The sequence below is a fragment of the Centrocercus urophasianus genome, unplaced genomic scaffold (genome assembly GCF_019232065.1).
Source record: "Centrocercus urophasianus isolate 14NV4802_14NV808 unplaced genomic scaffold, USGS_Curo_1.0 seq_34, whole genome shotgun sequence".
NCBI classification, from domain to species: Eukaryota; Metazoa; Chordata; class Aves; order Galliformes; family Phasianidae; genus Centrocercus; species Centrocercus urophasianus.
The window spans coordinates 8,197,710-8,225,588 of record NW_024884911.1 but is presented as its reverse complement, the minus strand read 5'-3'; positions in this window follow the sequence as shown (position 1 = coordinate 8,225,588).

Here is a 27,879-nt window from a genome sequence, read left to right as displayed (position 1 = left end):
CTCCCCAAGGGCTGTTCCCAGTACTGCCACTCCTCGTCCCATCCCTGGTACAGTTTCCCATTGCAGCCCCAGCAGCCCGTGCCAGGCTGGGTCCCCCAATTCCCTGTGGCCACCTGGCTCCTGCAGAAACAAGAAGATTCTGACTCTTATTTGAGGCAGGTCTGAAACAGCAGTGAAGGTTATTGAAAACATAACCAAAGCTCCTCCTTATTTCATTAAATACAAATGTGAGTGGGGTCATCAGTTTTTATAGGGGCTCGTAAAGCATCCTTCTTGTTCAAATAGGCTATCAAATCACCCAAGGCTTCTCTCCATGAGGAGTGCAATAAAACCAGAGTTTCTTCTTTAAGAAACTCATCTCAACATCATAATAAAATAACCTTAAATAATACAGTATGGAACAGTTTTTCAATAACATAATTATAGGCTTCCATTTTTTTCTTGGCAGGTCATTTCTTGGTATCTATTTTGGATGCCATATTGCAGAGGAAGGGGGCAGGGAGGAGAGCAGGGGATGGCTCTGAGGCATGTCCTCAGGTCACAGCAGATCACCTTGCCTCGCCTGTGTGCCACATGGACACGAGGAGTGCAGAGCGAGCTGGCACCTCATCCTTCTGCAGATGGGACAGCACAGCCATGGTGTGCTCATGTTCATCAGGCAGCATGCAGGCCACGTTCCTGAGACCAAGCATCCCAGTGCAGACCCACTGTTGAGCAAGCTGGGCAGCACAGCAGTGAGCAAGAGTTCAGGTGTCTGTGTGCTGGTGGGGGGTGGAGGAAGACCACTGATGGCACAAACACAGAGCAGGGCATGGGCAGAGCCCCCAAATGGCCCAGATACACTGAGCTGTCCTTCCCCACCGGGAGAAATATGAATCCCACAGGATCAGACACATTTGGCAGATGGATTAAAATATTCAGCAATATATCTGCGTTCTGCTTGTTTTGTTTTTTGATTTTGTTTTTTTACATAATTAGTAGCTGACCTGCCTGTGTCGTGGTGAGTCTCTCACCCCCAGGAAATGGATTGCGGGGCAGTGAGGGGGTGCGCAGCCAAGGGGCAGTGATGTCTGAGCTGCAGACCCATCACATAACAGGATGTTAGCCCTGTGGTTATGCACCTAATCCTATCTGTCCTTTGCTTGGAGTGATGACCTGCATTTTAATGTACAGGTGTTCCTGGGGTGTTATTGATTCCACTTGGAAATTCTAGCTTAAATTTTGGGCAAGGTGTATTATTTTTTGCAAGCTTATATCTGAAAATTTATTCACAAGCAGTGGTGGTTAGATGTTTGTAAAGGGCTCTAAATCTGAGCTACTACGGGGCAGCACATACAAAAAAATCAAACCAGGTTGATGCAATTTTAAAACCATCTCCTATAAAATATAACATATGTGAGGATATGCACACACTGAGTCCCCACACTTCTACATCCGTGTAAAAAAATCAATTCGTGTACATCATCTGCACATGTTTGCAGATAATACGAAGTTGTGTTTAAGAAAAGAGAAAGAAAGAAAAGCCTCAAGTGGCAGAGCAGTTAAGGAACTCCTAGGTGTTTTTAATAACATTGATCAGACCAAATGAAAAAAGCCAGAGCACTGGGAGACAGGAGCAGCCAGCAGATGCTGACATTCTATCACAGCAGACACATATTGACTAGCGGTCTGAACAAGTCACTCACTCATCAGCGGCCAGCCTGATTGAGTTGCCTGCAGCCAGTAAATGAGCCTTCCATCCACTATGGGTCGAAATGAACTGCAATCTTTTCAGACCTCGTTGTTGGCCAAATGAGAGATTTAAAACCCCGGAGGACTCCAAATGAATTTACCAAGGAGCCACAGTGACTAACAAAGCTGCAATACATCAGAGCGTGGGGCACTGGGTATTACACTTACCGCGCGGTGATCAGCGCTGGGTATTACACGTGTGCTCGGCCATCAGCCCGCGCCGAGCAATGCAGAGGTAACCAGATTAACCAGTGTGAGGAGTGTAAACCTTTTATGGTTTCTTTAAGGATTTAAAGATTTTGATGAGAAAACACTACAAGCTTCCCAGGGGAAATTTGCTGTTATTGATTTAATGTTTGCTTGCATGCTGCCTGTCAATTTTCCAAGAGCTTCTGCAACAAAATTCTTATTTGATATTTGACAGAACTCCTGCTAGTTTGCATGAGAAGAGTAGTGAAGACAGCAAAAAGGAGAGGGGTGGGCTCCTCCTGCTCCTCAAGAACTGATCTCAGGCCGAAGCTAATTCCAGGACTACCTGCAAGCTCTGAACTCTACACAGCACGCCAAGGGACAAAGATGACTATCTGGATTTGTCTCTGAGATGGAAAAGGTTCAATCTCACTTAGGGTTTGGTTGTCCCACATGGATGCTCCACATTCATGCAAACAGATGTACGTGCTCATGGACTTTGTTCATGATGAAAGAGGATCCTGCTTACCCTTCTACCTGACTTAGTCCGAGATCAGAAAGTTGCACTTCTCCAGGCCCATTCTGGCATTGCTAGAAGCACATCTGCTGTACCAAACCCAAAATATGAGAGGAGCACAAGACCTTTGAGCAAACACTTGCAACAAATCATCCAAGTATCTCCAAATGGCCAAGTGTTGAGCTTAACCTGAAACCAGCGTGTGGACAATAGAAGTTATGAAAAACAAGTGAGCGCTCCCTCCCATGTTCCTTGTGGGTATGAAAAGCGATTTCTTGGGATTTCTTCTATTTGAAAGAATGAACACGCCCGGAGGGAAGCAGAGCTTTCTGCCAGTGCCTGCCCACAGAGAACAGCACCGGTCCCACAGGACAGTGATTATCCCATTGCTAACATTTCCATGATAACAAATTGCTGGATAGCTGTGGAGACAAATGCAATGCTCTCTCTCTCTTACAGCTAATTCCTCCCCCATGCAGGTGCTGACCTCCTGTCTCACTGGCTCAGGAAAAGCACCTCACACAGTGATTCTGGCTGAGCGCTGCTCCCCACAGACCCTTGCCAGCCCTGCAGCTGCTCCCACCACCCACGAGCCTCCTGCACTCAGTGCACCCTGGCACCGTGCATCTCGGGGGTTTCTGCATCCCAATTGAGCACAGTATAGTGGTTTGTCATCTTGATTTTTTTTCCTGTAGTGTCCTGGAGGAATATGCTCCAAAATGCCTTCAGCAAGAGCCTCTAATATGGAAGAGTCATTTCTCCTCTGCCTCTCACAATACCGGAGCAATGCAGTGGTTGCTGGCTGGAAAATTAGCCCAGGGAACTCTCTCCTCTGTCTGTCTCTCACCTCATTAGACTAGTGAGAAAATGTAATTGTAAGTCTCTGAGGCTTTCTCCTTGCAGGCTGGTGGGGGTCTGTGCTTCACAAGGGCTAGCAGTGAGACAGCTCCGCACCATGGCCGCCAGCTCAGCTCCCAGCAGAGCCTTCCTGCAGCAGCCACGCTTCACCCTGCAGCGCTGCGCTCCTGCCCGGGCTGTGGGCAGGTGGCTCACCCCGCCCTGGCCCCCACAGCCCTCATCCCTGTGCCACTCGTATCTGTGGCCAAGTGCATTGCGAGGGCTGGGCCAGGAGGGACATCGCCGTCGGGAGCGGCGGTGGAAGGACAGAGCCCTGGAGCGGGTCGGCTGTCCCCTTGAAGATGCTTGTGTTTCACAGTGCTGGAACCGGCCTGGAGCCTCCCTGGGAGACAAAGAGGAGCCTGGGAATGGGGCAGCCCTGGGAGAGTAAAAATAACGGAGCATTACACGTTTTGGTCATCACTGGCCTCTCCACCATCAGACACCCCCAGAGCTGAGAAGCTCCTCAGCACTAATGTCACAGAGGTAAATCAGAGCAAGTCTGTGGTACTGCTGTGTTGCTGAAATCTCAGTCTACAGTTGAAGTCCCAACCTTCTGATTATTATGGCAGTATCTCTATTTTCTGAGCTATTCCACTCTAGATTAATATTCCTGCATGCTTTACCAACCCTGTGATTGCTAATTGCAAGCACTGAGCATTTGCTAGAAACTAAAAATTCAAGTGTGAGCAATATGGAAAGACTCCACACGGATGTCAAAATGCAGAGGGATGCTATTTACACCAGCCCCCTGACACACGCATGTATGAGTGTGTATGTGGCAAGGTTAACAAAGATTAATATGTAGAGGCTGTTTTAGATGTTGAATGGGAAATGCTGAGGCTGAGTCTACCAAACACCTCAGAAATAACATGTCTGCCTTGTATTTTAAGGCAGGAAGCAACGCCTCAGCTGAAATCACTTAAACAAAAAGATTGCAGTGAGGGGCATAATGCAAGAAAGTAATAAGGTTTAAAACAGGTCAGAGCCCTTTCCCTGCTCCGCTGCTCCTGAGTGAGATGCATTATTTAATGGTCTTTGGTCACCGCTGATATACTGTTGATGAAATAGATGATTTTGTTCAAAAGAGCATTAGAGAAGAAATATACAATACTGCATTACATTCCAGCACAGTTCTCTCTCTGGTAAAAGCCAATAGATTGAAGGTTTTTCCTCTTGACAGGAAAGCAAAGCAGTTGAAATGAAAAGTCTTATGAAATGGCAAATACAAATGGTAATAATGCTACCATATTCAAAATTAAATTGTTGTAATTTTAGTTTCTGAGCATGGCAAAATAATACAATATTCAGCACAGGCCTGGGGAGCAAAACCCTTTGGCAATAGCAATGCTGCCTCATGAGCTAACCAAACAATCTTTTATAAAAATGTGGAGGCTGATGGGTCTCTCCATCAACCATAAGAGCTGCTTGTACTGTGGGTAGACCAGACATGTGCCACATGGGTTGCAGTGCAGCATTTAACCTAGAGATGTCTCTCTTATAAGAAAAAAATGCCTTAACTGCCCAAATATGTTGAGTTAGAGTTGGGATCGATGACAGTATGCAGCCAGACCTCAGTGGTATCAAGACAGAACAGCTGTCTCTCCCCCTTTGTTTCACCTGAGCATTTCTAGGCGTGCCGTGGAGCTCAGTGTGCCACTAGCTGCAAATCGCGCTGCAGAGCATCTTCCATGGCAAGCAGCCACTGCTAATTAGTGCTCACTTGCCAGCAGCACTGAGTTTGGTCTGGATCTCACCTGGGCTTCTGCTCACCAAATTCACAGCAGAAGGAGTCTCCTGGACTCTGTAACAAATGCTCAGGTGTCAGAGCCCACTCTTCCCACTGCTCTGCCTCTCCAACCCACTGCAAACAGCTCTTAGTATTGAATCTTTGTATTGTATCTGCACCATGTTTGCATAGCCTGCTGACCTTTCCAAGTAATGCCTCTTTTATAACCTTCATCTTCTGCGGGGGTTAACACCAGCCCTGTACTTACAGACCAAGAATTCAATGTATAATGATAACGTGGAGCCCAGCTTTCCAGCCAAGCAATTATTCTCTCCGTGTCCCTGTTTACGCTGTGACTTTCATAGCGGTTAAACGCTGCTATTTTCTTTTGCCAGGCCCTGGGAGAGACTTGAGTTTGCCCTCGACAGGTTCAAGTCTCTTCTGCCAACAGATAGATATTACCGTGCATATAAATAATGTGTCAGCCTTAGCAAAGGCTTTTAGCAGGGCACGTGCTGGAAGCAGTGCCAGGCTGTGAGGAGGAGAGCCCCGGTTTGCTGCAGGACATCCAGAGCAGCCTCGTGGCCTTGTGGCATGTGCCAGAGGGAGCAAGGCGGCTGTCAGCATGGCAGCCCTGCCACGGGCGCCCTGAGAGGCACATGCGAGGCTCCCAGAGCACTGCCCAAGGGACGTCCTGGGGTGAGCCTGGGTGCAGCTGCCCCTGAGCCGTGGCACTCACTGCTGCTGCCACATCCCTCGGGTGCAGTGCTGGTGCCAGCCAGCCCCGGTGTCCAGGCCCAGCCCGGGGGCTCTCGCGGGCCGGCAGCGCGCAGCCGTGCCAGCCATCCATTACCCAGTAATGGGGAGATTGCAGCAAAAATGGCAGTGAGGGAAAGGAATACATCACTGGTAATTATCTCTAACCAGAAATCTCCTCCACTGCTCCAAGCCCCATCATTCCAGCCCTATTCTAATAAAGTGACACCTTTTTAATTATGGTAAGGACAAATCTGAAATTCCGGTAAGTAATTAGCATACATAATTTGCCATCTCTGACACAATGTGACTTTATCACAGGCTAGCTTGGTTCAAGGCAGAAGTGCAAGTCTGCTGTATATCCTGTTTTAATTTTAGAGAAACCCAAACTGTCCATTTATTTTTATTACAATGTATTTCTCGAGTACTTGAGTGGACAGCGCTGAGAGCGCTCCGAGGGCGCAAATAAACAGCAGCAGCCTTGGAATGTTAAATTTAAGAGTTGTTTTCAAGAACAGGACACTTAATTTCACAATAAACTATGTTTTTATGTACCTCCACGATACCCACTCTTACTGAGAGAAGAAGCTAGCTGGGCCCATTTTTGGGTGCACAGGACCAATTGAGCCATTTAGCCTGGTTTATTTCCAATGAAAAGGAAATGCCCATCAAATCGGAAAACACTTTCATGTTGCAATCAAATTATTTATTTGCCCTTCCAAAGGCTGCTTCCAGTTTTATTGTCTTTCTCAGCTCTCCCCTGCCATTTGCATGCCCGCTACTAGGGTGGTGCTTAGTTGTGACAATGGGCAGAATATTAAAACCCAAATACCGTGGCCATGAGAGATTTTCCTTAAAGAATTGTAATTTTTGCCGCAATCAGTGCGCTGTGTGGTAGGGTTCCTGATCTCCCTGCGACTCCCGGGGCTAATAATCTTGCAGCTAATATGTTTTTGAGAAATTTTATTCTGGGCTGAATCATGAATATTTTAGGTCTGAGCCCTGCAGTCCAGTTGGGATCAGTTCAACCAGCCGTATGGGTTTGTTTCTTCTTGACAAGCTGGCAAGTTCTCCTAGGCTAAGTGCTTGTTTCTGAGTACAGGCATTCTGGAATGGAAACGGTGCTGGGTGCTCTTTGGAAGAGGGGTGGCTGTGTGCTCTGGGTGGTGTGCGGGCACTCAGGCTCCAACAGCAGTGCAGACCCTGGCTCTCCTTAGGCACGCCCTTGGGTCAGGTAACACAGGTGGACACGAGAGCTCATGGACGCATCAACACTCATCTGGAAGCCCATGGAGCTGCGAGGGTTAAAGCTCTGCTTCAGCATTTTCCATTACTTTTAAAGAGATAGGACATTTCCCTTGTTGAAATTTTATTTGGGAACATGATTTGGAGCAAATAATTAGAATCAAATGATTAGAATCTTTTAGATTTCAAATGACGTCCAAAATGAAACAGAATTTTCAGAATTCTTTTCCACCAGAGAAGTGGAAGTGCAATCCGTGGGCTTTGGCCCCTAGAGAAGGCAGCAGATGTGGCTGAGTCCCAGGGCTGCTCACAGTGCCAGTAGATTGCAGGGCGACGGATGCACAGCTCTGCACCCCATTCCTCGATCTGCACACAGCCCTCACCTCTCCCCTGGCAGGAGCAGGGCCCTGCTGCTGCAAACAGGGCTCCAGGTTTATCTTCTCTTGTCCGCAGCAGCAGAGGGAGGTGCATTAATGAGGCTGGGGCAGCGGGCTCCCAGCAGCCTTCCCCTGCTTGAGGAGGAGTGATTGCTGCGCACATCGCTGGGAGGCAGGAGGATATCACCCTAATGTCTGCACCTCAGGACATGCCATTAAAAAGGCATCTGCGCTGACACAGATCTGTTGTTTATCAATACCCTGACAAGCATTTCCCTCGTGGCACGGAGGCACCTACATGGGCGGTGGGGAGCAGGGCCTGTGTAGCTGCGCAGGGCTGAAAAGTCACCAGAATGGGGCCAAATCAAAAGGGAATGTGTCGGCATTTCAAAGACAAACACTTGCAGGCTGACCAAAGCATGATTTTTCATTGTCCTTTTTCTTCTTCCAAAGTCATTTTTCTATTTGAGCAAAAGTGATTTTTCCTCTCCTACCATTCCGGCCTTTTCCAAACTACCCTTCAACGTGGGAAGCCTCCCCAGGAGGAATCTTCTGGTCCCAGGGCAAAAGCAAGCATGCTCTGCCTGCAGCCGCTGCAGCCGCCAGTTCTGCAGAGCCCGCAGACGTGGCCAGGCTGCTCTTCCTCTCCCGCCTGCACACCTCATCAGAACCTGCGCCACAATTTCCGTACTGCAAAGATCCTCAAAGTGCTGATGAGGCTGGTGGCAACTTCAAAGAGTCGGAAACTGTCACTGCGTAATTTTCCCATTCTGGGCTCTAACCCACATCTCAGGACAGCGCAGCAGTGCATACTGCTCTGTTTCATACTGCGTGGGCTCTGGCTGCCCTGTCCCCCCGTGCTGCTACAGGCGCTGCCCTGAGCCCTGCGCACAAATGGATCAGCACGCCTTAAACTTCAGATTACATGTAGCCTCAGTTAATTAAATGTAAAATCATTGGGATAAAATTATCCTTTCATTAGAAATTAACTCACTGCTTAAGACTTCAATAATTACTTTTTTTCTTCCCAAACCACATACAAAATGGTCAGTTAAACAGTATGTGAAAAAAAATAGTTTAATGACCGCACAGCAATCAAGATTACTATTATTTAAGCACAAGCTATTAAGATGTGCAATGAGGTATTAACTAATAAATTATCTTTATAAAATTAAATTGTAATTTTATCACAAATTTTACGGAGGTTATGGTTTTTAACAGTCCCGTTTAGTTGTGGCACCGAGCACGCCGCTTTCCTTCATTACTTCACAAACACTTCCCGTTTATACCCTTTCTTCTCATCATTTTCATTTAGGAAGAGGCTCGATTGATTTATTTCCCATCGCTGTGGCTGCATGAGCCGAGGAGCCCCACAGCCCGGACAGAGCGTGGGCAGCAGGGCGGCTGGCCCCAGGCACAGTGTGGGATCGAGGTGCTGCCCTTGGAGCAGCACCGCATGGCAGCGTCTGTGCAGCTCCCCGCGCCCTGCAGCACCTCCTGGGCATTTCCTGCACGGGGCTCCGCTGGGCAGATATCCTTGAGACTCACCTCTGTCTCTCGCTCAGGTCACACAGAGATTTAGAGATCGGGAGCTGTAGTTAAGGTCCAGATCTGCTATCTGCAGGTGAATGATGGAGGACACATTCCCAGGACATGTTTATTGTCACCCAGCGGCCCGCAATCCCGCGCTCGCGGAGCCACCGCCGCTCCCGATATAATTCATGGGCTGACTCTGCTGGGGAGTGACTGATAAGGCCTTCACGCCGGGCTGGCCGGCCACATGTCTCAAGGAGACTCCAGAGGAGCTTCGGCACAATATAAATGTGGTTCCATGTCAGCCTCAAACCCCTGGAAAATTCCCCGTCTCGAGAGTGCAGCATTTTAAGTAATAAAACCATAGAGAGATTACAACAAAATGTGACAGGAATTTATAGCTCTCTGCATGAACCTTTTACCTTAGGATGGAACAAAGTTGAGGGGAAAAAATTGCGTGGTTCACTTAGGTAACCTTTCCAACAAGCTCTCCTCAGTTCCCAGCCCCACATTCCTCTTTACTGATTTAATATCAGGAAAAAGCCTTCCTGCGAGCGGAGCGGCAGGGCAGCAGGAGTGCTGCTTTAACCCTTGCTGCTCCCGCTGAGCTCCTCTCCTCCAGCACAGCCCTGCAGCACAGGCAGCATGCGGGCTGTACCAGCACTAACAGCAGGATGCAGCCATTGTGTTCTGTCCATTCTCTTCCCTTGAGAGACACCAAAGATCTCATTGCATCTACGATTTCTAAGGAAAATTTGAAAGGGATTCTGTCTGTCCCTGTACCTCAGTGGCACAGTGCCTTGCTACAGGAGATGTGTGTTTTTATTGCCCGTGAAAGGGTCATGCAGCAGAGCTAAGCAGATTCCTGGCTCTCCCTGATACTGGATTTACTGCCACTTTCAGCAATAAAGAGTGGAATTAATCCTGGGTTTACTAATCCAAAGAGTAAACAATATCCAGTGCAGACACTTGGGCAAGATGAATGCAGGGGAGTTAAAAGCGAGCGGGGTGAAATCATGCAGCTCCAAGCACAGGAGTCATTGGAGGAGCTTGAGCGCCAACATGCAGCATCATCAAACCCTTAATGAAGGTTTCCAAAGTCAGTACTGTTGGGAGGATATTATTTCCAATTCGTCATGAGAGGGGCTTAAATATGAAGCAAGGCTGGTGCTGGGCAGCAGTTTCATACTATGCAACCTATCAGGTAAGGTCACAGTAGCGAGAAGGAGGGACAGTTCACGGTTGCTGATACTTGTTTAAGACCAAGAAGACTAATGCTAGATTGTTTATGTAAAGCAGTACCTTCTTAGAAATCCCTGATACTGCCTATGAAGATGAATACTTTCTAAGGCGGTTTCTCCTCAAACGTCCCAATGCTTTACAAATTATTTAAGCTGTATTTATGGCCACAAAAAGAGAAGGAGCAGCAGCCATGGTTCCTCTGATCCCGAGCCCTGTGCTGCTCAGCCCGCTGCCCAGCTGTGCGCCCCTCCTCTTCCCCACCGGGTTCCACAGCTCCTGCTCTGCCATCCTTGAGGGAATCACTGCTCTCTGCTCACAGCTCTCCATGCATAGCTCCACTCCACAGTTCCAGCCAGCATGTGCTGCTCTGGGCACCCACGCCAGGCCGGTCCCTGTGGGGCCTCACTGCACAGCATCACAATGGGAGCAGAGTGCAGCAGAGCAGTCGCCCATGCAGGTCACCATCCCACAGTCCCTGACAGTCCTGTGGAGCTGTACCAGAAAGCAGCAGCATGAGATTCTGCAGGTTCTCCCCCTCGTTTTGTAACTTGAGGCCAAGCCTCAGAGGACAAATTAAAATTAACTATGCCAAAGGGTGCATTTCTCTCATGCTTATTAAACGCTGAACACCTGAGCTGTGCATGGCATTAGAAAGCATTCCCATAGCAGCAATAGGGCAGCCCTCCCAGAGCAAACAGGAGGAGGGGGCATACAACTCCAAGAGGTGTGCAGCACTCTATAACAAAAGATAAAAGTCAGTCCTGCTGGTTCTGTCAGTAGAGGGGCTGGGCAATAACTGAGCTGTGGAGGGGAACTCACGCTCCAGCCCTAGGAAATAGCTCAGGATGCTGAGGAGTGCAGTGAGGAGAGGACTACTCTCTGCAGCTTAAATAAAGTGAGAACTCTTGTCTTCAGCGAAAAAACTCTACACCTTCAGCAGCACAGCATTCCCATGCAGTATTTTTGTACATATTTTAAATTATCCTGGGTCACTGCAGTGCTTGTTAAATAATTAAAGGCAGTGAATGCGTTATTTACTGCTCATTTAGTGCACCAGACCCATCGCATCACTTTGATTTTTGATCCAGAAGCAACTGAGACACGGCCCCAGAGAATACATCCGCAGCGTTAATTAGCGTGGCGCAGCACAAACCCGCACCACTGCTTGTCTCTGCAAGTCAGAAATAACATTTGATTGTTAGCTTTATTGGTTAATAAATTTTAAAAATATTAATTTCTATTTCTGTTGACAGAGTTTTATAGCTACTGCAGAGGGAAGTCCGCAACCACTTTCAGGGACCCTATTAACAGCACCACCTGCACGCTTCCCCGCGCGTAAATCTGCAGGAGCAGCAGCGCAGTGCGCACGGTTCCCATCGCCCCAGGAGCTGCAGGCGCTGCCATGGCTGATGGTGCCCGCGCTGTGAGCCGGGCGCTGGATGTGGTGCACAGCCAGAGATCTGCCATCCGGCCCGCCCCTGCAGCCCGCCTCCTGCAGCTGGGAGCAGAACGACTCCTTTTTGCTGCTGAGATGTGGCAGAAAATGGAAAGGTTGGGAAAAAAGATTTTGATGAATGGAAACCTCTTCCTATAGAAGCATGTTTTAATTTGTCATACTCATACAAGAATAAGTTGGTTCGGCAAAGAAAAGAGTACAAATTATCAGCCCTTCAAAGCTTTCCCATTTAACCACTTTATTGCAATACAACTGCCCATAACGTTTGCTTTTAAAGCCCATGATGCTGAGTGTAGTTATTACATTGCATACATAAAAGATGTTTACAATTTTATATATATATGTAAAATGTTGATCCCCTGGGCCACATTGATTTGTGCCGGCTTCATGGCTGGGTTGGTGAGGGAATTTCCCAAAGAGATGTGATTAGGCTGCAGGGAACTTCCATTCTTTTTTCTTTTTCTTTTTTTATCTCCTGCTTACCCAATTAAAGGGCCTACTCCGGATTCCACTTACATCAACATTTCTGGGCAATATCAGGGTGCTCCGAGCTTGGAAGACTGTGCCAAACGCAGACTCACGCTCTCTATTTTCAAAACTCATTCTTGCTATAGATGAAGTTGAGTTGATTCATTGGTCGTGTTTGCTCCTATGTTGAGAGCGGGAGTGGGATAAATGGGGGCAGAGCCGGGGCTGCCCGTGTGCCCCACACTGCGAGGAGCTCAGGGCTGCAGCCTGGGGGAGGCCCAGAAGTATCTGTTTCGTAAAACAGAGACATGAGCAACCGAGAGGACAAATAATTTCCCAGTAATTTGTTTTGGAATGAACAGCGGGTTGTAATTAAGATGGTATTCATTTTAAAGAAATTAACTGTTCTCCAACAGAGAAAAAAAAATGTTTTATAGTTTCAGTCTTCAAACTTTGACAAGCTAATCTTTATAGAGAAATAATAATGGGGAGAAGTGGTACAGATTTCTCATAAAAAGAACTGAAGGAGAAACAAACTCTGAGGAAGGAGGAAGCACCCAGACTGCACGTGGCCGGGCCGCAAGGTCTGGGCAGAAGCAAACCTGCGGGATGCTCACAGCACCAAGCTGTATCCCATCCTTCCAGTGCTGTGGGCAGCCTTGGCCACCCACTGTGCCCATCCAGCAGGACTATCTGCTGCCTGAGGCACTGCAGGAATGGGTGCAGACAAGGAACCCTGGCAGCTTACTTGTGCAGTCACTGTGTGTCATCCTGGAGTCGATCAGGGAGGAAGTAAGTGGCCACATCTTCAGATATGCACTGCATTTAAGAACAAAATGAATGTAGCAGCAGCATTTGCACTGCTTTTCCTCCCCGGAAGGAGAGCAGTGGGGTTTTATCTGTATATTATACATTTTTAAAAGACTCTAAGTGTAATCCAGGATATTAGACACCATTCAGCTTTGCACAGGTACCTGGCAAAATGGTTTAAACATTTATTAAATATAGAATGATAAAATACCTTGAAGATCACATCCAATCAACACAGTTTCTGCTGTGCAAAATCATGTCTCATTAATCTGTTAGAATACTTTGAACCTACCAATATATAAATGGATAAAAGAGAATATCTTGACATATTTTTAGACTTTCAAAAGGCTTTTAATGAGGTCTTCCCACAGGATTTCTTGGGAAACAAGATAAAAATGAGGGTAAGAGATACAGTAGCATTATGAATCAATAAGATGAACTAAGAGGAAGGAAACAAAAGCGGTGGATTGTGTTTTATTAATCATTGCTAAGGGTCACTAGCAGTGTGCTACATGGTTATGCACTCAATCTAATGGCATTAATATATTAATTACTGATCTGGAAAAGGAAACAGTTGTACAGACTGTTTAAATTCGGAAAAGATCAAAGAAATTTGGAGAAATTTGGCAGAGGCAGTGGGATGAATGCCGTGAGAGCTGGGGAAGTTTTATGTTCATAAACATGGATGCTCCAAAAAACAGAATTTAGGAAGCTGGCCATGCTGAGACCTCAAGCAACACAGTCCAAAGCTTCACCACCTGTGTACGAGACAGCACCCCAAACCAGCTCTGTGTTGTCTGGGAGGGATTCCTCTACATATGGGCGTGCTCTTAGTGTGATGCTGTTTCCTGTGACTCTAAGTAGGCAAAGCCACACACCAACCATAAGAGCACCTGGCAGATTGTCCTCACAGGTTAGGATCTGTAGAGGCTTGTGCTGCAAGCTCAGGTTTTGGGGCACTTTCTCTTATTGCTGTTTTGGAAGCCCCCCCCCACTCGGTACCAGCGCTGGGCTCTCCGTGCAGGCAGTGAGTGCAGCACCCAGAGTGGCGCTGAGCATCCATGCAGTGCAGCCCTGCGAGCGTGGCTCACCTCTGCAGGCAGCACACGGTAATCAAACTTCTCACCAAGCTCGAATTTCAGTTCCATCAAATTAAATCTCAACAGCAGGAGAAAAAAAAAAAAATCAATGGGCTCCCGGCACAAAGCCCACGCTCACTGCATTCTCTTCCAGCCGCCTGTACTTCTCTTGCCATCCCACTCGGGCTGTGCAGAGCTGGGCTGGGGGCTGCGGGGCTGGGTAGGGCTGGGGGCTGCATCACCCACTCTGAGCCCCCGCGCCGCCGGAGGGCTCTCAGCCCTGCTGCCCTTCGAGGCTCCTGCGCGGCCCAGCGCGCTGTGACGGAGGGCAGAGGGCAGCCCTGCGCCCCTCGCGCAGCCGCGGCCGTTCAGCAGCAGCCCTTGTGCTCTGCCCTGCACCGAGCAGCTGCCCGAGCGGCCTGCGTGCAAAGCCCACTGCGTTTGCAGAGCTCGGGCGGCTTAATTATCTTGTTAAATATAAATGGGTTGGTGATTTCTTAAAACTAGAAGAGTGTGGGAAGCCTTTGCAAGGAGGGTAACACTGAGGTATTTAAAAACTAAAATCTGCTGTAGCCAATCATAGCAGCAGCAGCGTTTGTCCTTTGGAGGCTGACTTTGATAGTCACTCATGGATGCTATAAACACAGGGGCTATGCTTGAAGCTGAGCAATAAAGTGACTGGTGCATTTCTTTTTACTTTATACACCACTGTATTGATTTTGTAGTTTATTTTTTCTTGGAGGAGAAACTAAGGTATTGCGATTTCATTTAGGTTCTGCATTATAATTTCCCCAATGATTTTGTCAAATGTTCCTGGAGGAGAACACCTTCTCGCAGTGAGCAGGATTCAAAGACACAGAGCCGACTAATCCATACCTAATTGGATGAAATCGTTATGCACTTTCCCTCCTTTTGGAGGTTTTTCAGAGTTCCTGGTTCCTTGGGGATCCTAAAAGCCACTGAAGAGGTTATTATAGTATGTCCTCGGGGATGTTTAATACCCTAGCCCTGTTCAGACATGCAAATAATCTAATTCAAAAGCTTCCTAATTAGCAAGCCAGCTACAGTTCTGGATAAGGAGAGAGAGAGAGAGAGAGAGAGAAGAAGGGAGAGAGAGAGAGAGATCTAAAAGGACTGTGCCTTTTCCTTTTATAGTCTGCTATTGTGCAAAAGGCAGCATAATGGATAAAAAGTAATTGTTCTGATTTTAATTGCGATCCACTATTTATAGTTTTGTTCTGTCAACTGAATAATGAGAGGATTTTGTTCATCCAGCTCGTGCTAAACATGCTGCAACTTAGTTTGCACAGAATGCAGCGTACGCCTGGCATTTCCTCTTGGAAGCAAAATCTCCCGTAGCAAAGATTGTCCAAGGAAAAGATGTTAAGCTCGTTAATGAATTAGCCATTTAATTAACATAATTAGAGATAATTATTTTCTTTTAATCTATTGCCAATTTTAAGACAATTAAACTAAACAATGGTGAAGCAGATCAAAGAGGGTCCTGTGCAATCACAGCAAAACTCTTGCCCTAAATAAGGCGTTTTGAAATGTTGAGCTTGTGATGGTGAAGGCAGGCAAGGGGAGGGCAGGCAGCCCCACTGCAGAGGGGTGCAAGCTGCGACCCATCGCTGCCTGCTGCAGGGGATCCCCCAGCACACACTGCTCTGTGCCATCCCCACACACACAGAGCTCATGGGAAGACCCTGAGCCATCCCTCCTATTTTGTTGTGGGATCTGCCTCTGGGCTGGAGCTGTGGGATGCACTGTGCTGCACTGAATTGCGTGGCCTAGTCCAGGAAAAGATTGAATTTGTAAAGACCCAGTCAGGCAGCTGGAATGAAAGCACGCAGATACCTGTACACTTTATGAATAGAATGCAGTGAAAGCAAAGCACAGCGCTGATGCCAGCCCATACCTGTGCAGAGCAGAAATGGCTGCAGTGCAGAGCATCACACAGCTGCAGGACTGAGACCTGTGGCTCCTGCATGGCTGCCTTTGGTGGGTGTCTCCTGCACTGGTGGCACCAGTGGGGCCAGAAGGCTTCCCTGGGTAACACTGTGTGGAACACAGTGCTGACAGCAGGAGAGGGGCACAGACCCGAGGTGATGAGCCCAGCTCCACCCAGCTTCCCACCAAAGGAAGTGCTGAGCCTCGTGACGTGTCTGAGCGCTGGGTTCTAAACACCAGTCCTGACCTTGCTATCCCATCCCTCCAACACTCCTCCGCCAGCAGGTGGGCAGCTGTGGCACCTCCCTGCCTGCCACCTCTGGCTCTCACCCCAACACCCCGCTCCACCTGCTCCTTTGCAGGCTGCAGCACTGGGAGCAGCGATTTTTGGCCGAGCACTGGGTCGTGCCAAGCCTGTCCCTCCAAGTGACGCGCACTCTGTGCACGTGGCTCTGCTCGTCAGTTCATTATCCTATTAGATTCCCACACAGCACCTGCTCAATTGGAGCCTCGTGTGCTGGCTGGCAATTAATATATTATGCCCTGATTAATTAGCAGGGTTAATTATGATTGCTGTTGCTTAAACCTATGTAGGGAGGCATGGCATCATGTTGCTGTGGCTCGCAGAACTGCAGCAGTGCCCCCGGGAGCTGTGCCCAGCACGTGTTGGGAGTCGTGTCCCTGCTGCTTCCCACTGCTGCTTCCTTACAGGCTGGCACCTTGCAGCTCCTGAATCACAGAAATGAGCCCAACCCATCGTTGCCGTGCGCACTGAAGGAGCTGAGACCTCTTGCATTTTGCTCACATTTTATCCAGTGTAACTTAAAGTGTGTTATTTACAAGGGAAGTGCACAATCACCCAAACTGGCACCAATTGCTGACATGAAAATGCTCCCCAGCCCTGGCAGACCCTCCTGGATGCTTCGCAGTGCTGAGAGGCTCCTGCACAGCCTCACAGCCGGCCTGCAGTCCACGGGGAGGAGCAGAGCAGAGAAAGCAGGGGCAGCAGGAGGGCACCTCGGGAGGAACCTCCCAGCTCCACAGATGCAAACAGTGGCTGAGAACAGCACGGTTAGGCACAGATCCCCCCCAGCCGAGCATCGCCAGCTGCCTGTTAAGGGCTGATTTGTCTGCGTGTGAAATAGTGAGACTTGGGGCCTCTTTGGCAGTTGTGAGTGAGAGATGACCACCCTTCTCATTGACTTATCCTTTTGAAGCTATCATCACTCATTTCTCTTGGGAAGAGAATGTGAGGCACTGGTAAATAATATAGGATTGTGTATTTCTTTATCTCCCATAGTGTGTTGTCTCCTACATGCTGTTCTGTTCCAACAACATCCATCACAACAAACGCGTACCTCAAACCTCCCGAAATCTTTTTCCGAGGTCACAAGCTATACAGAAAAGACAAAGAAAAAAAACAAGAAGGAAATTGTGCAAGCAATTAAACATTTTTTTTTGAGAGACACAGAGGATCCCCCTCGTCTGCAGAAGGTGAGCACCAAAATAAGAATGCCTCATCTCAAACACAAGACAATCTATTATTCTCAGAGCAGTAACATGATACATTATCAGCCACCTTATCCTAGCAAAATGTATCATTACCTGCACTTTCTGCACTTTCCAGATCAATCCACTTTAAAAATGTAGTAATATAGAAGGGTATTAGGTACTAGAAAACTCATTATGAAAATGGCGCACTCAAATTCTTTAAAGGTGATATTTCATAAAATATACTATGCCTAGCTCTTGGCTCAATCATTCTTTTTAATAGCTCCATAGCAGCCAGAAAATAAAGTATTCATGAAGATTGAAGAAGATGATCCCATGAACTTCAATTTAATTGGTGCAAATTAAAACGATCCATCTTTTCACGCTGCCCGTCTATCTCCAATCATCAGTGCACCGCACGTCCAGCACCCTGATTACAATTATCTTTTAATAGGAAAACTTGTCACTTTTTGTGTGATTTACATAAGCTTGCACAAACTTACTGGTATCATTTAGGGTTGGAATGTATGATTTTTTTTCATTCAAGTCCCTTGATATACTTGGGGGGGGCACGGAGGTGAGGTGAGCTCTTGGCAGGGGGCTCATTTACTGCACTTAAAGCCCGGACTCGTACGAGAAGGATGCCAGAGTGCAGCCTTCAATACATCTTCATTCACCAGACCTCCCCCCAAAGAAGTGCTAATGCAGCCAGATTTCATGGTGTCTTTGCAATGACCATTGCAATTACAATACAAAAACCTAGATGACATTTTGACTTTTAATTAGGAGGGAAATGATGCCGGTCCCTGCTGATGGCTCTCTCTCTCCCTCCAACTGCTCCTAGCACTCCCATCCTGAGAAGGTACCCTGCAGGGTTTAATAAGCCATCAAATCATAGTGGTGTGGGACGTATTCTCAAGAGTTCAAATAAAATTACCATAAATGTATGTTTACTGTTCCTGGCCCAGTGTCTGGGATCCAACCGAGGGCCCTCCAGCCAGGAGCAGCAAAGGGGACCCAGAGTATTAATTATTGTTACTATTATTATTACTGTTTTCCTTATGATGGCCACACTCCAGCAGCGAGGACACTGCGGAATGATTCATTGCCTGAAGCCATTTATGTATAATATGTTTCAATTTTGTTTCCTTATCTTTGAAAGGCAACCGTCCTTATCACAGATGGCTTCCATGCCTTGAGATGTTATGAGATTTACTCTGTCTGCCGAGGCTGGATTTTTCTATGCATTGAAATAATTAGCATTGTTTAGCTTTTGTCTCTGCATTCCCTGATAATATTAACCCTAAGAGAGAGGCAGGCAACCCACGGGACAGCAGTGCAACCTGTTCACTCTCCGTGATCATAATGAACCTCTTACACCTCTGCAGAAACACATGGAAGAACAGTTTTGATAAGCACGAATTTCGAGCTCTGCCTTTGCAGGGCAATGGGGAGTGGCTCCCACTCCTTGCTGCAAGGTGCAGCACAGTCCCTGCAGGCGCTATCAGCGGGTGAGTATTGCACTTTTTAGCACATCCACTGCAAAGCAATTTCGAGGAGTCCTTTGCTGGTGGAGTTCAAATAAAACTCACGGCTGACCTCATTAAGCACTTGTCTCATTTTGGTGCATGAATATTAAATAGGAACATGCACAAGGAGGGCACCACAGAAGGCACATTTTTCCTCTCTGCTCAGTGCAGCTGCCACAGCGGCCGTGGGAGTCCATCACAGAGCTGCCCACCTCCTTCAGGCTGAGGGCTGCGGGTCCAGCGCGGAGGATGCTGTGGGCACAGGTGTGCCATCAGAGGCAGACCTCTTCCTGTGCCAGAAGCACCGTGAGTGAGGGCAGAGGAGACCTTGAAGGGGCTGTAGGGCCGTGGGGCTGGAGGAGCACATCCGTACTGCCCAGTGCCAACTCCCCTGGCAGCTCCTGGCCTCTCCAGATCCGTCCTTTGTCGGGGCAAACAACACTGGTCGTTGTGACCCAAATAAACTCCAATCCACTTGATCTATCAGGGAAACGCATGGCACTGACCTGCCATAAATCCCCTGGGCAGTTGTGGAGCCTGGCTCTGCCCCCCCTCGCCCCCGGCCAGCCGCCTACCTGCCGCTCTCCCCGGGTAAGCAGGTAATCATGAGCTGCCACAGAAAGGTGACCCATTAACGTGATGGATTTGGTGTGAAAAACAAATGGACTGAGACCTGCGGATTGCTGTCCTTACTGCACCTTGGCCTTTTGTTCTGTCATATCAATATCCGCGCAGGGCCTCATTACACGCCGCTCGGCACCATGAGGGGACTGCAGGGTCAGCGTGCCGGGGGCCGTGTGCCAGAGAGGTGCCCTGGCGTCCTGCCCTGCTGCTTCCCTTCGCTCATGGAGAGAACCCGCTTGGGGAGCTCCATCCAGTTGTGGAGCCAAGTCCCACAGTAGGCAGTCGGCAAAGAGAAGTTAAAGAGAGGAAAACGTTTTACACCATATGCCCGTCCGATAACACCAGCAACTGGCTGACACATTAGCCATACATTTAAGAGCTGCTGAGCAGACTTGCCGTTCCTCCTGGAGCAGATCAGCCCTTAGCTTCCTCGCAGAGCCCGGCCAGTAGCACGAGGCGCGGACACCCGCACCACACTGCGAGCAGCACAGAGAGCAGCGCTGACCTTGAGGCTGCCTGGGACTGACCCTGAGGCAGCGGAATTCTCCATTCTGTTCACAGGCACTGTCATCTCTCACCTTGCGGAGAGCACTCTCCTTGCCCATTTATCATCACAAATGTTTCTATTTAGGCTTATTTGTTTGTACAGTTAAGCCCCGTTACATTTACACCAAGAAGAAGGACAAATTGTGATTTTATCCAATGTTAGATCGTATCACTCCTTGCTACAACACTCGCAGCATTAACAAGGATAAAGGGAGACTTTGGAGAAATCCAATAATAGAGCACATGTGATAACGGCCCACTGGAAGGGCTCTGGGGAGGGAGTGCAATTTCACAACAGACTGCTGCGTGTCCCTTTGTGCACACCTTGCTTTGTCTGCTGGAGATGCGTTTCTGAGCTGGGTAAACGCAACCAAAGTAATCCCAGCAACAAGACCCTGCTCGTTAATGCCTGTTGGTCTGCTCCTCTAGATTTCCTGAAGAATACTCTCCTTTCAGGTGATGTGCTGGGTTCCTGCAACATTCCCAGCTCTTCCAACTGGCACCAACCAGGTACAGAAATGCCCTTTCTTATGAAAGCTAAAAGTGGTGGCAGAAACATGCCAGAGTCACAGCCAGGCTGGAAATCAGAGCCAGACCCAGGAGGAAGCTGGGGGTGTGGAAACGTGCACTCACGTGCAGGACTGGAGAGCAGCTCCCAGATTAAGCCCCAGTGAGAAGTTCCTCCTGGAGACTGTTCATAGAAGGAACACCTTTGCCAGTGCCTCTGCCCCTCGCTGACCACCAAAGATGTTCCTGGCTCTGGACAGCCCACTGCTCCACCACTCCCGGAGCCAACACAGAGCTCATTTGAGCATCTCTACGCTCCCAGTGCCCCATCTGAAGGAAGAGTCCCCCTGGGGGCTGTCATATTTTTCCAGTGGGAGTCCCCCAGGCAGTCTGAATCCATATGGAAGAGCTCTTGCTCTGGAAGAGCTGTGCTCAGGAGTGAGGGCACAGCAGGCGTAGTGGGGCCGTACTGCTGGGTCAATGCCAGGGCTGTGTCTTGAACCAATCACCATTTATGTTATCCTTTCAGGAAAGGGCACAGACCTTCAAGCATTTTTCCTCGTTAGACACAGTCACCAGCCAGATTTGTCTTGTTTAGCCAAAATATATACGCAATGGCCACACGGCCCCGAAGATCGCCGGCAGATGTTTGCTGATACTGCGTGCCAAGCCTTGAGGTGGCTACGTGGACTGCTGAAGGGCTGCTTTTGGCTCGAGGACAGCTCTCCTCGCCGCCAGCACACTTGCTAAGATCACAGCTGCTGCTTTGGAGCAGGAGGTGCCACCAGCCCCTGGCACAGCATGGGCCGACAGCGCTGCCGGCACTGCATCCAGAGCCTCTCCGTGGTCCCCACGGCACAGTGGGCAGCTGTGGGCGGTGGGCACAGGCAGGCAGGGGTCCTCACACATCCCTCAGTGCACGTGTATCTTTGTCGTGATCTGCAAAAGATTTCCTTTGCATCTGCCAAGGAACTACTTCCACAAATAAGTATGTAAATCCTCTGTAAATGTATGCTAATTACTTATTTTAATTACAATGTAAATAAGTAATTACTGAATAATTTTAAAGTATTTACATGGGGGTTGTGTGATTTAAAAGCTAACTTGTTGGAAGTATAAAAACTATAAATTTTACAGCAATTATGCCACGATTTATACACTGCGGCCAAATACAATTTCCATGTGCTTCGTAAGAGATAAATAAATACGTAATTCCCCAGTAATTACTGCATAATAACAAAACTATTCCGTGTTTATTTTTTCCTGTTAAGTGAAAAATGCCCTTACACCAAAACAAATTCAGGCTGAGATTTTTCAGAGAGATGAATGAATGTTCATCAGATGAACTCTCATTCATCTGATCCTGAGGAAGTTCTTGACGAGAAAAAAAAAAAAGATAGAGTTCCAAAACAGGTTTCTAGAGGGGAGATCTGCACAGGAAGAAGAGAAAAGTATGGGAGAAGGAGGGGAGAATCCAGGGAGCCCCTGGCTGCTGCTGTCAGGCTGTGCCATGCTTGGGGCCATGGCTGCAGGATGCTCCCTGCACCGCAGTGTGCTGCTGCTTCTGCCTACGGCGACGCGGGAGCAGAGCTTGGCAGGAAACTGGCAATCAGAAGGTGAGCACATAAACAGTTAAATTATATTTCCTGTGGGGTATTTTTTATTAATTTCATTGCTATAATATGTTAAACACCAGCACTGTGAAAATTAGTGTTAATGAACATTAAATGTGTTGGACAATTTAAATGGTGTGTATATATCACCTCTCTTATTATTGGGATTGGCCCGGTGGTAATATCCTTTTATCGATCCTGCGCTTTTCTCCTTGTCTCTGTCCCTGTGGAAGTGGTCATGAAGGACACTGTAAGCACACGGCTATCACAGACATAATCTTTTAGCACTTTAATAACACGGTGAGCAGCCATCACCCACCAGCCCTTAATAACTGTCTCCGTCAGCTCTTTAGAATTTGCAGATTGCGGAGTCCTTCTAAATCTTCCTGAAAAGGCCATGCACATAACGAGCCCACCTGGGCCGTGCCCGCCCTGAGCAGGGCTGCTCCCCACCCCCGCCAGCGCTGCGCGCCGCGGCAGGAGGGGCCAGATCCATATATAGATTTTGTGCTCCAGCTTGCGCTGCTCTGCTTTGTGCCCATGCGTGCAGCTTGCCTCTAAGATCTGCCGTTAATTAGGTTTGTACTGTAGCACAGATTTAACAGAACAGGTGTGGGTGGGAGGTGAGCTACCATGGGCTCATTAAGGCCTAAGACAAATTTCTCTGTGTCATGCGTGCACATGTGCAGTGCTGCTCCATCGCTGCTCTGCTGGCTGCACTGCTGCAGAGGCAATGCCAGAGCTGATGCGTGGCAGCCCGGGCCCAACATAGCCTTCTGCTCCCCTTCCACCCAGCAGCTGCCTGCAGCGCTGGCATTGCCTTCGAAGGGCTGCACACCGCTGCTCAGGAGCACTTTGCATTTCTGAATCAGTGGAGTTAAAACTGCCTTCGTCCCATCCTTGCTGTCTGTGTGAGCACCGCAACGCGGTCACACCTACACACCCACATCACCTTGTTTTGCAGAAGCAGCAGTACAAAAGGAGCCTCGTTCCATCACCAGCAGCACACGGCTGGCCAGGACCCTCCTGCAGCCAGCAGGCAGCACGTGAGCATGCCATGCAAGCCTGGTGCAGGGGGCAGAGCTACGAATCCCCTCATTGGCTTTTCCTGGTGCTCAGCAGTGGAACGCAGGCGCTCCATGAACCCAAATTAAGCTCTTCTGCACAATATCACCACACAGTGACGTGCTAATATTATCCCCATTGGGGAGCCAGGATATTTTTGTGCCTCTGCACTCATCTTACCTCCAAGTTTTGCTAATAACTAGATTTATGCAGTTGTATGGCATTAAGAAGAACAGGTTAAGTGCAAAATTGATATGCATTCAGGAGCTCTGAGTAATGCTTTTCTTCTCCTAGAATGCTTCACATTTCTGTGGCATTGCGCACACCCACCGTAAGCTCCTGGACTGCATTCCTGGTGGGATTGCTTCTCTGTTCCAAGGGATTTAAAAATTACTGATAAATCGGCTGTGAGATCTGGGGGCTGTGAGCATGCCTCCATCCTCCAAAATCTCTCCACAGTTGGAATCAGTTTTATCACAAAATTCAAGTTTGGCAGAGCTTCCAAGCAGTGCACTTTCACTAAATTATGGTGGATTTTCAAAGAATTTGTAAAATGTCACTGCTGGGAAGGAGGCAAAACCATCTCAGGCCTCGTGTCTGGAGTGTGGCAGAGCAATTGTTGGGAGCGAGTTAGCAAACCGCTGGTGGAGCAGCATGGCTTTGCTCCAGCCCCACTATCAGCCGCAGCACTGTGGAGGTTGCACACACAGCAAAGCCCTGCGCCAAGAGCCACGTGCCGACCTGGCTAGCACAGCTGCAAATGCTGCTCCTGCACTCCTGCTTTGGAAAGAGCGTGGTAAATTCAATTTGTTTTATTGTTTGAGATCCATATTCAACATTGCAACTAAATTTAATACACAGCAGTTACACTTTAAAGTGTTTTAGTTAATAAAATGCATAAAAATAAATAGGAAAATCAATGCTTTTGTTAATATTCTGTCATTTTTATACATTTTAAAATTCATTGCAGCTCTAAAAGCACTTCACAAGTGCACTGGTCTCTGGTTTGGTAAACAGCCGAGGATGCTGAGCAGATGAACAGTGCGAAAAGTGAGGCTGGACAGCCCGAGCTTGCAGGGCTGGAGCCCAGGGCCGCCCAGGAGACGCAGTATGGAGGTGCCCACCTGCGACCCACAAGTGGGCACTATGGCATCGGGGCTCTGTCATGGGCAGAAATGGAATATCTGGTGGCATTGGCCTTCCTCTGATTTTGCAATTAGACAACTCCTCTGTCTTCACTGGAAAAGAATACCCTGCCAGAATGACATGTGGACAAATAAAAGTGAATGAATCAGAAATGTTCAAATGCGGCTCGAAGAAATCTATCCCAAACACAGTGAGGTTCCCCCCTAGAAAAATATCTGTGTGAATGTGGACAATTAGAGGTAAATATCCTCCTGCGGTATGCAAACAAAAGGATCCACGATGAGACAGAAAGCCGGAGGAGGAAATCCCATTTTCTTTGTGACTTTTTAAACCATGCACTGTTAACAGCCACATGGAAAACCTTTCTCATTAACACCTAGGGCTCAGGGGAAATGTTGTCGACGAACGCCTTATTGCATATAACCCCAAACCCTTTAGGACCTTGAGACGCTCAGACGAACTGGAGTAATGACCTGGAAATAGTCCTCTGGGCCCACTGCAATAATGATGTGGCTGGCTGTATTTTTTTTAATATGAGGAAAGAGATTAAAGAAAATAACAGCCCTGCTTGACTCGTTCATTATTACCAGGGTGAAGTGACCACTAAGAAATGATGACAGAAACCTTGCTCACCAGTCACCGGGACCTGAGTGGGGCTGCGGAGGGCTCAGCCGCAGCCTGCCTGAAGGCAGCATAATAAATCCAGACATTATCTGATATGGATGTATCATAATGAAAAATAAATTTGCAAAACAGTCTGATATGAGTTAATCCATAAAGTATTTTATTAGTTCATTTTCTTACATCGAATCCGCCGCGCATTTTCCTGGCAGAACATTTTTAATTACTTTTAATTTCAGTATGCGCATCCCCCACTCAGGTCGGTGTTGACATTGGTTCATTTTTTTTCAAAACAAAGGAGGCGGCCGCCCCTCCCCACCCAGCGCAGTTCCCCCTCAGCCCAGCAGGGCCACGAGCAGCACAGGGCCGTTCCCCTCGCCGCCGTCCCACCGCAACCCAGAGCTGCGCCCCACACTGCAGCTCCGCCGCAGGGCAGGGCTGAGGGACGGCGGCTTCCCTCGGCGCATTCATTACCACTGATGCAAAAATGACCATTAAGGAATCATGACAGAGACCCTGCTCATTTGTGGCTGGGACAAAGCACAGCTGCCCGGGGCTGCCTAATGAAATCTGAAACCATCACATTTATTTGTCATATGGGTGTAACACATTTGCTGAGCACTCTAATAAATGTAATAATCCAAATATTCCTCCAGTTCTTTTAGAAGAAATACATTTATTGCCCGTGAAGCCTCCTAATAACGTTTCTTAATCGCCTCCTGCCTGTCGCTCTCCCTCGCCATGTGGAGGACAGATGCCAGCAGGAGCTGAAGGCCAAACTCTGCCAGAGCTGAGGGGCTGAGCCCTGACCGGGATGCAGGAGCCCCACTGCTCCCATGGGTGCTGAGCCCCCACAGCACCTGGGAGGGCCAAAGGCAGCAGCTGAGGCCTCAACCACAGCTAATTCCTTGCTCTGATGGGCAGCGGCTGCAGGTCTCATTCACACCAGCATCAGCAGCTGCGGGTGGGGAACTGGGAGCAAAGACAACAGGAGGGATAACTCCTGGAGCAGATGATGCAAATGAACCCATGGCTTTACCCACATAGTGAAAGATGTCCTCAGCTTTTCCATTTCTTGCAGGTGTGCAAGCGCTGGTGATGATGCCATGCAACACCAAGTTGTGCTGCACCGCCCAGAGCACTGCACTTCCTGAGGGAAATGCCATGAGTTTCCAGGACCAAACCCCAGCCTGCTCCCACAAAAACGCATTTTCACACTGAGGGCTGATTATCTGCAGCACATGCCACAGCAAACACCTTGCCCTGTCCCTCGGTACGACAGAGGCGTCGATTGGTTTTCCCATTCCTGCTTTGCTTGGGGCAGGAGGCAGCACGTGTGTTAGCGCAGTGTGAGTGAGCATTTCACACACTGCCACCCCAAACAGACCTTTGATATGCTAAGCAAATATTGGACTTTATTGATTTAATTTAATTAAAATTTATTAACCTTTTATTAAACACAAACCCTCATTAACATTCTCATTCCTGTCTCCTACATCAGCACAGTCATATTTTCATTTCCAACCTTATTAAATATCACCCAAAGAGAGCCTATTTCTGGAGTGCTGATTGTTGATAAACTGCAATATTAACCCCGTGTCCCAGAGACTTTGGGAAGAAATGAAATCCAAACACGACCCAGCACAGTTGTTTGGAAAGGATGGAGCCCCCCGAGCCCCCAGCCCATTCCCCTCTCAATGGACCTGTTGTCCAGCTTTCCAGCACAACGGTGGAGCAGGAAGCACAGCAGCACACAGGGAACACACTGGGCTGGTTCCAATCTTCCATCTCCTCCTCACGAGCTCCTCTGACACATTTCAGATACCTCCATCCAGTCTCAGCAGAATGACCCCTCTGGAAAAGATGGCTTTGGTGACCCCACCTGGGGTGTGTCTATCACTCGTGGCCTCGTCCCACTCCAGTTAATAAGTTTAAAAGTCGCTTCTTGCATGTGCCAAGCTTACCAAATCATTACCTGCTCTATATTAAGTGTTTAATTGCATAAAATGACATCATGTTTATCTCCGCAGCATTAGCATCTAGTCAGCAGTGTCAAAGCAGTAAACATGTGTGATATCATCACTCATTATGTGGACTTAAAATCAATTGCTCTTGCTGCACCCTCTTGTACAGAGAGGAGCACAATACATTAATGAACTTGAGCAAGAACCTAAGTGACAAGATGAAACAGCATAAATAATATCACTTAAAATGTGTTATCTATAACAATGAAGTGTCTCAAATAATAGAATTATGGATTCCAAAGTGGAAAGAAAGTTATTGAAATTCACGCCATGGGAGCATCGGCGTGTGCTCATCAACAAAATCACCTATAAATTAATTTGATTTAATGCTGGATGTAGGCTGTATAAGACACTGACATCACTAATCAGCTCTGTTTTATAAACATATCCCATTATATAGACTATTTGTCTGCATAACTTGACTAAGCAAGAATTTAAGATGTGGGTCAAAATTTTCCTTCACCTTTTCTTATGATAATTTCACTTAGGCCCATGTAAACAGTTCTCTTGGCGACTCATTAGTCCCATTACTTCAGAATTTTCTTCAATGAACCATTTTTTAGCTATCAAAACATTGAGTTCCAGCTGGCTTCAGCGATGCAGACTTCAGACCAACCGAATTTATGACTTTAACAAGATTACATAGGCAAATAGCCATTCCTTACAGAGTTCATATTTCTATATAAACTGTCAAGGTACAGCCCTGAATAAAGTCTATTAGAAGAGGACATGTG